The following is a 6,962-nucleotide window of genomic DNA, read 5'->3' as shown; positions in this document are numbered from 1 at the left end:
TCTATGAATAACTACTGCTTTTTGAGAAACAGCTCTTGGTATGCTACTGGACTTCAATACAGACTGAATATTTGACCATGAGATACCAAGTTACTGTACAATCTGAGTTGCCCGTGATGAACTCGGTGTTTTCTAATCTATCAAGCCATTAAGTTGGGCATGTATGCCAATACTCTATTACCAAATAAAAGTGGTTTCATGCAATTGATTCAGATAAACTCTGAAGTCACAAGTAAATTTACATGTAGAAATGGTCCAAATGCCCATGATCTCCATTCCTGCTACATTACCTTCTCTTCTCATGGACATTTCTTCCAATCATTTGACAGAGAAAAAAGATTCAGGCCTAGTTTACAGATGGGTCTGCACTATATGCAGGTATCAACCAAAAGTAAATGGCTATGATACTACAGTCCCCATTAGAGACATCCTTGAAAAACAATGGCAAAGGAAAATACTCCCATCAAGTAGCAATTTGGGCAGTAAATCTGGTTGTTCACTTTGATAGAAGGGAAAAATGGCCAGATGTGTGATTATATACCAATTCATGGGCTGTGGCCAATGGTTTGGCTGGTTGGTCAAGGACTCAAAGAACATGATTGGAAAATTGGTGACAATGAAATTTTGGAAAGAAGTATGAAGATAGAGCTCTCTGAAAGGGTAAATAATATAAAAATGTGTCTCTCATGAATGACCACCAAAGTGTAACCTCAGTAGATTTTAACAATATATTAGATAGTAAAACCCCTTCTGTGGGTACCAGTCTATTTCCTTTAAGCCAAGGTGATGGATCATGTTTTTCAATTACTCCATACCCTTATGATCTTATGAGTACTCATAAGCTACCCTTATCGTCACCCAATGGGCTCATGAACAAAGTTGCCATGGTGGTAAGGACAGGTTGTGCATGACATCAGAAATATTGACTCCCACTTACCAAGGACACCCTTGTTACAGCCAATATTGAGTGTCCAATCTATCAGAATCAAAGACCAATCTGAGTTCCCAAAATGACTCATTACCTTGGATAATCATCCAGCCACTTAGCCAAAGATTAATTACATTGGGCCACTTCTATCATGGAAAGGGCAACATTTTATTCTTAATGAAATATACATGCTGAATACAGATTTGTCTTCCCTGCATGCAATGCCACTGCCAAAAGTATTGTCTATGGACTTACAGAATGCTTTATCCATCTTCACGGTATTCCAAATAGCATTGCTTCTGATCCAGGAACACACTTCACAGCAAGAGAAGAATAGTATTGGGCCCATGACCATAGAATTCACTGGTCTTACCATGTTCCTCACCACCATGAGGCAGCTTGCTTGATAAAACAGTGGAATGGCCTTTTGATGACTCAATTAGTGTCGACTATGTGGCAGTAACTTGAAGGACTAGAGAAGGTGGTCCAGAAGATTGTATATGCTCTGAATCAGCACAGTGGCTGCTCCCCACAGATCTGCATTCCAAGTTTATCCCCATGAAACAAGACACAAGCCTGATTCCAGTGGAAATGAGTATTTATCAACCCCAGAAGATTTAGGCTACACACACCACCCCTTCCATAGACCCAGAAGCCAGAGCCACCCAAGTAGATCTTTTTGTCAGGACTGATATTCCATGCTAACATACGGGAGGAATAAATATTAAAATGTCTATAATACCCAAATCAGTCCACACATTCAAAGCAATCCTTATGAAAACACCAACAGCATTTTTTGCAGAGTTATAAGAATCCTAAAATTTGTTCAAACCCCAAAAGACTCCAAATAGCCAAAATAACCTGGGGAGGGTAAAGCAAAGTGGTGGCATCACAATTTCAGAATACAAGGTATATTACAAAGGGTGGTGAGCACAAAAGTATGTTACTGCATACTGCAAAAATTAGAAACATAGATCATGGAACAAAAGAGAAAACCCGGAAGTGAACCCACAACTCTAAGGTCTATTAATCTTCAACAAAATAGGAAAGAATATCCAGTGGGAAAAAGACAGTCTCTTCAACAAATTGTGTTGGGACAACTGGACAGCCACATCCAAATGAATAAAACAAGACCACTTTTTTTTTTTTTTTTACACCATATACAAAAATAAGTTCAAAATGGGTTACAGGTCCAAATGTGAGAAAAGAAACCATTAAAATCCTGAAGAAAAACACAGGTAATAACCTGTGTGACCCCTTCAGAGAAACTTCTTTCTAGATATTCCAGAAGCAAGGGACACAAAAACAAAAATACATTATTGGGACTACTTCAAAATTAAAAACTTCTACACAGTGAAGGACACAGTCAGGAGATAGTTGCAAATGACTTCTCAGATAAAAGGCTTGTATCCAAAATATATAAAAAAAAAACATATAAAACTTTGGGGTGCCTGGGTGGCACAGTTGGTTAAGTGTCCGACTTCAGCTCAGGTCAAGATCTCACAGTCTGTGAGTTCGAGCTCTGTGTCAGGGTCTGTGTTGAGAGCAGGGTCTGTGTTGAGGTCTGTGTTGAGAGTCTGTGATCCAGCAATTTAACTACTAGGTATTTACCCAAAGAATACAAAAATGCTAATTCAATGAGATACTTTCACCTCAATGTCTATAATATTTTCTACAAGTAGCCAGTTTATGGAAAAAGCCCAAATGTTCATCAACTGATGAATGGGCCAAGAAGAAATTATTATAATTATATATACTATTTATAATTATATAGTGTATATATATATATATATATATCATGTAATGTAATATGTTATATATTATATAATTACATAATATAATATATAATTGTATAAATATAATATATATATTATATAATTATATAATGGAATGTTACTCAGCTTTGAAAAAAAATGAATTCTTGTCATTTGTGATGATATGGATGGAGCTAGAGTGTTTTCTGTTAAGCAAAATAAGTCAGAAAAACACAAATATCATATGATCTCACTCATATGTTAAATTCAGGAAATAAAACACATGAGCAAAGGAGGGGGTAGGGAGAGACAAACATAGAAACAGAGTATAGAGAACAAGTTGATGGTTACCACAATGGAGCTGGTTGGGGGGGTTGCATTAAAAAGGTGATGAATATTAAGGAGTGCACTTGTCATGACCACTGGATGCTATATGGGAGTTTGGTTCACTCTATTGTACACCTGCAACTAGTGTTACACTGTATGGTAACTAAACAGAATTTAAATAAAAACTTAAAACAGATGTTAAATGAAAAAAAAAGACTTAATAAAACAAAATTTGATTAAATCTGATGAAAAAATGATCTGTCATTATATATATATATATATATATATATATGCATAAAATACACAAAATGAGCAGTTTTATTCCCCCCCAAAATCAAGTAAAATACAATACAATACAATGAAATATTTTGGGTGGAAATAAAATTCCACAATGATAAGTAGGATAATTATGAAAAGAAATCTTACACAGGAAAAGGCAAACATATAGTAAAAGTTGGGAATTAATCATTTATAAAGGTTAGAAAAGAAACATAGTAAAATCAATTATATGTACCAAAAATAGTCAAATGATACACAAAATTAAAATTTGTGAAATATGATATATATATTTTCAAAATTAACAGACCATCAACCTCACATAGACTGCTGTACATATAACATGTTCTATATGAATCCAATGGTAACCACGAATTCAAAACCTCTCTCTCTCTCTCTCTCTCTCTCTATGGACAAAATGGAGAATATATATATATATATATATATATATATATATATATATAGACAAAATGAAGATTATTGACATACCTGTCAAGAATTACCTTACATGTAAAACACTAAAAGTTCCAATCAAAAGACATAGGGTGACTGAATAAATAAAAATTTAAAGGACCCATTTATATGCTGTCTGGCAAACAGACTAAAAGTGAAAAAGTGGAAAAACATACCATCCAACTGAAAAGAAGCTGGGGGTAGCAGTAATTGGACAAATATACTTTAAAACAGATGCTGTCAAGATACAAAGAATGACATTACATAATATAAGGAGATCAATTCAACAAGAGGATATAAAAATTGTAAATATCTGTGCACTGAATATAAGCATATAGCAAATATTAACAAATATAAAAGGAGAAATTAACATTAATACAATAGGAGAAAGGGACACTAGTACCTCATTTACATTAATATATACATCAGATAGAAAATCAGCAAGGAACACTAGCCTTGAATGACATATTAGACCAAATGAACTGAACAGATATATGCAGAAATTCCATCCCAAACCAGCATTTACACATTCTTTTCAATAACACATGGAACATTCTCCAGGATAGATAACATGTAAGGTCACAAAGAAATCTCAACATATAAGAGAATTTAAAACATATCAAGCATCTTTTCCAACTAAAACAGGAAGAAACTAGAAATCAATAACAAAATAAATCTGAAAAAACACACAAACAAAAAACAAAACAATATGCTACCAAATCAGGAATGGATCAGCTAACAAATCAAAGAGACATTTTTAAAAATACATGGAAACAAAAAAAAAAAAAAAAAAAAGAATCCAAGATCTTTGGGATGCTGCAAAAGCAGGTCTAAGAAGGAAGTTTATAGTGCTACAGGCTTACCTCAAGAAACAAACAAGCAAGTTACCAAATATACAACCTAACTATACTTAAAAGAGCTAGAAAAAAAGAATAACAACCAAACCTCAGCTAATAGAAGGAAAAAAAATATTATTACAGCAGAAATAAATAAAATAGAAACTGAAAGAAAAAAAATAGAAAGACAATGGAACTAAAAGCTGCACTTGAAAAGATCAACAAAAGTAATAAACATTTAGCCAGACTCGTTAGGAAAAATAACAGCATTTAAATAAAACCAGAAATGAAGGAGGAGAAATAACAAACACCACATAAACATAAAGGGTTATAGGACAATATTAAGAAAAAATTTATGCCAGGATGGGTGAGATAGGTGAAGGGGATTAAGAGTATACTTATAATCATGAACACTGAGTAATGGATAGAATAGTTGAATCACTACATTGTACACTTGAAACTAATATAACACTGCATGTTAATTATACTGGAATTAAAATTTAAAAAATAAAAGACAAAACTTTAAAAAAGAAAAAAGGAAAAGTGTGTATCAAGAAATTACACAACCCAGCTGAAATGTATAAATGTCTGAGAACATACAATCTTCCAAATCTAAATCAGGAAAATATAGAATATTTGAATGAACCAATTAAGTAATCCCAATAAGCCAAAGTTGAAGACCAGATGGCTTCTTGGTGAATTCTACCAAACATTAAATATATAGTAAATATCTACTTTTTTACACAATTTCAAAAAGCAAAATCATAAGGAAAATTCCAAATTTATTCCGTAAGGATAGATATTGTCTGATACAAACAAAAAGGAAAGACATTACAAAAAAGGGGGGGGAGGAAGGAAACTACTGAATATACTTATGATGAACATAGAGGCAAAAGTTATCAACAAAGTAGTAGCAAAACACAATCAAGAATACATTTCAAAAGAATATTCACAACAATCAGGTGGGATTAATACTAGGCATGCAGGCATGGTTCAACATTCACAAATCAATGTGATGCTTCACATCAACAAAAGAAAGGATAAAAATTCTATGATCCCCTCAACCGATGAAAAACAAAACAAAACATTAGTTAGCATATAGTGAAACAATAATTTCAGGAATAGATATCTTAATGCCCCTTACCCATTTCGCCCATACCCCCTCCCACAACCCCTCCAGCAACCCTCAGTTTGTTCTCCATACTTATGAGTCTCTTCTATTTTGTCCCCCTCCCTGTTTTTATATTATTTTTGTTTCCCTTCTCTTATGTTCATCTGTTTTGTCTCTTAAAGTCTTCATATGTGTGAAGTCATATGATTTTTGTCTTTCTCTGACTGACTAATTTCACTTAGCATACTACCCTCCAGTTCCATCCATGTAGTTGCAAATGGCAAGATTTCATTCTTTTTGATTGCCGAGTAATACTCCATTGCACATATATATATATATATATATATATATATATATATATATATCACATCTTCTTTTCATCTTGCAATTTGTTAATTTTGTTTGTTTATTTATTTTCAAGTTATTTAACATACAGTGTGGTCTTGGCTTCAGGGGTAGAACCCAGTGATTCTTCTTTTCTTCTTTTACATATGAAACCAGTGCTCATCCCCAAAAGTGCCCTCCTTAATACCCATCACCCAGTTAACCCAACCCCCAACCCACCTCCCTTCTAGAAGCCCTCAGTTTATTCTCTGTATTTAAGAGACTCTTATGGCTTGCTTCCCTCTCTGTTTTTACCCTATTTTTTCTTACCTTCCTCTGTATTCATTTGTTGAGTTTCTGAAATTCCACATACAAGTGACATCATATGATATCTGTCTTTCTCTTAATGACTTATTTAACTTAGCATAATACCCTCTAGTTCCATCCACATTGTTGCAAATGCAAGATTTCATTTTTTTTCAACACTGAGTAGTATCCCACTGTGTGCACCACATCTTCTTATCCACTCATCAGTTGACGGACATTTGGCTTTTTCCATAATTTGGCTATTTTTCATAGTACTGCTATAAACATTGGGGTGCATGTACCCTTTCGAATCAGCATTTTTGTAACCTTTGGATAAGTACATAGTAGGACAATTCTTGGGTCATAGAGTGGCTCTATTTGTAATTTTTTGAGGAAACTCCATATTGTTTTCCAGAGTGACTGCACCAGTTTGCATTCCCACCACTAGTGCAAAAGAGTTCCTCTTTTGCCACAGCCTGGCCAACATCTGTTGTTTCATTTTAACCATTCCGACAGGTGTGAGGTGGTATCTTATTGCCATTTTGATTTGTATTTCTATGATGATAGGTGATGTTGAGCATGTTTTCATGTGTCTGTTACCCATCTGGATGTCTTTTCTGGAAAAAAAATGTCTATTTCTGTCTTCT

The sequence above is a fragment of the Leopardus geoffroyi genome, chromosome A1 (genome assembly GCF_018350155.1).
Source record: "Leopardus geoffroyi isolate Oge1 chromosome A1, O.geoffroyi_Oge1_pat1.0, whole genome shotgun sequence".
Taxonomy (NCBI): Eukaryota; Metazoa; Chordata; class Mammalia; order Carnivora; family Felidae; genus Leopardus; species Leopardus geoffroyi.
Note: the sequence above shows the minus strand (reverse complement) of the source record.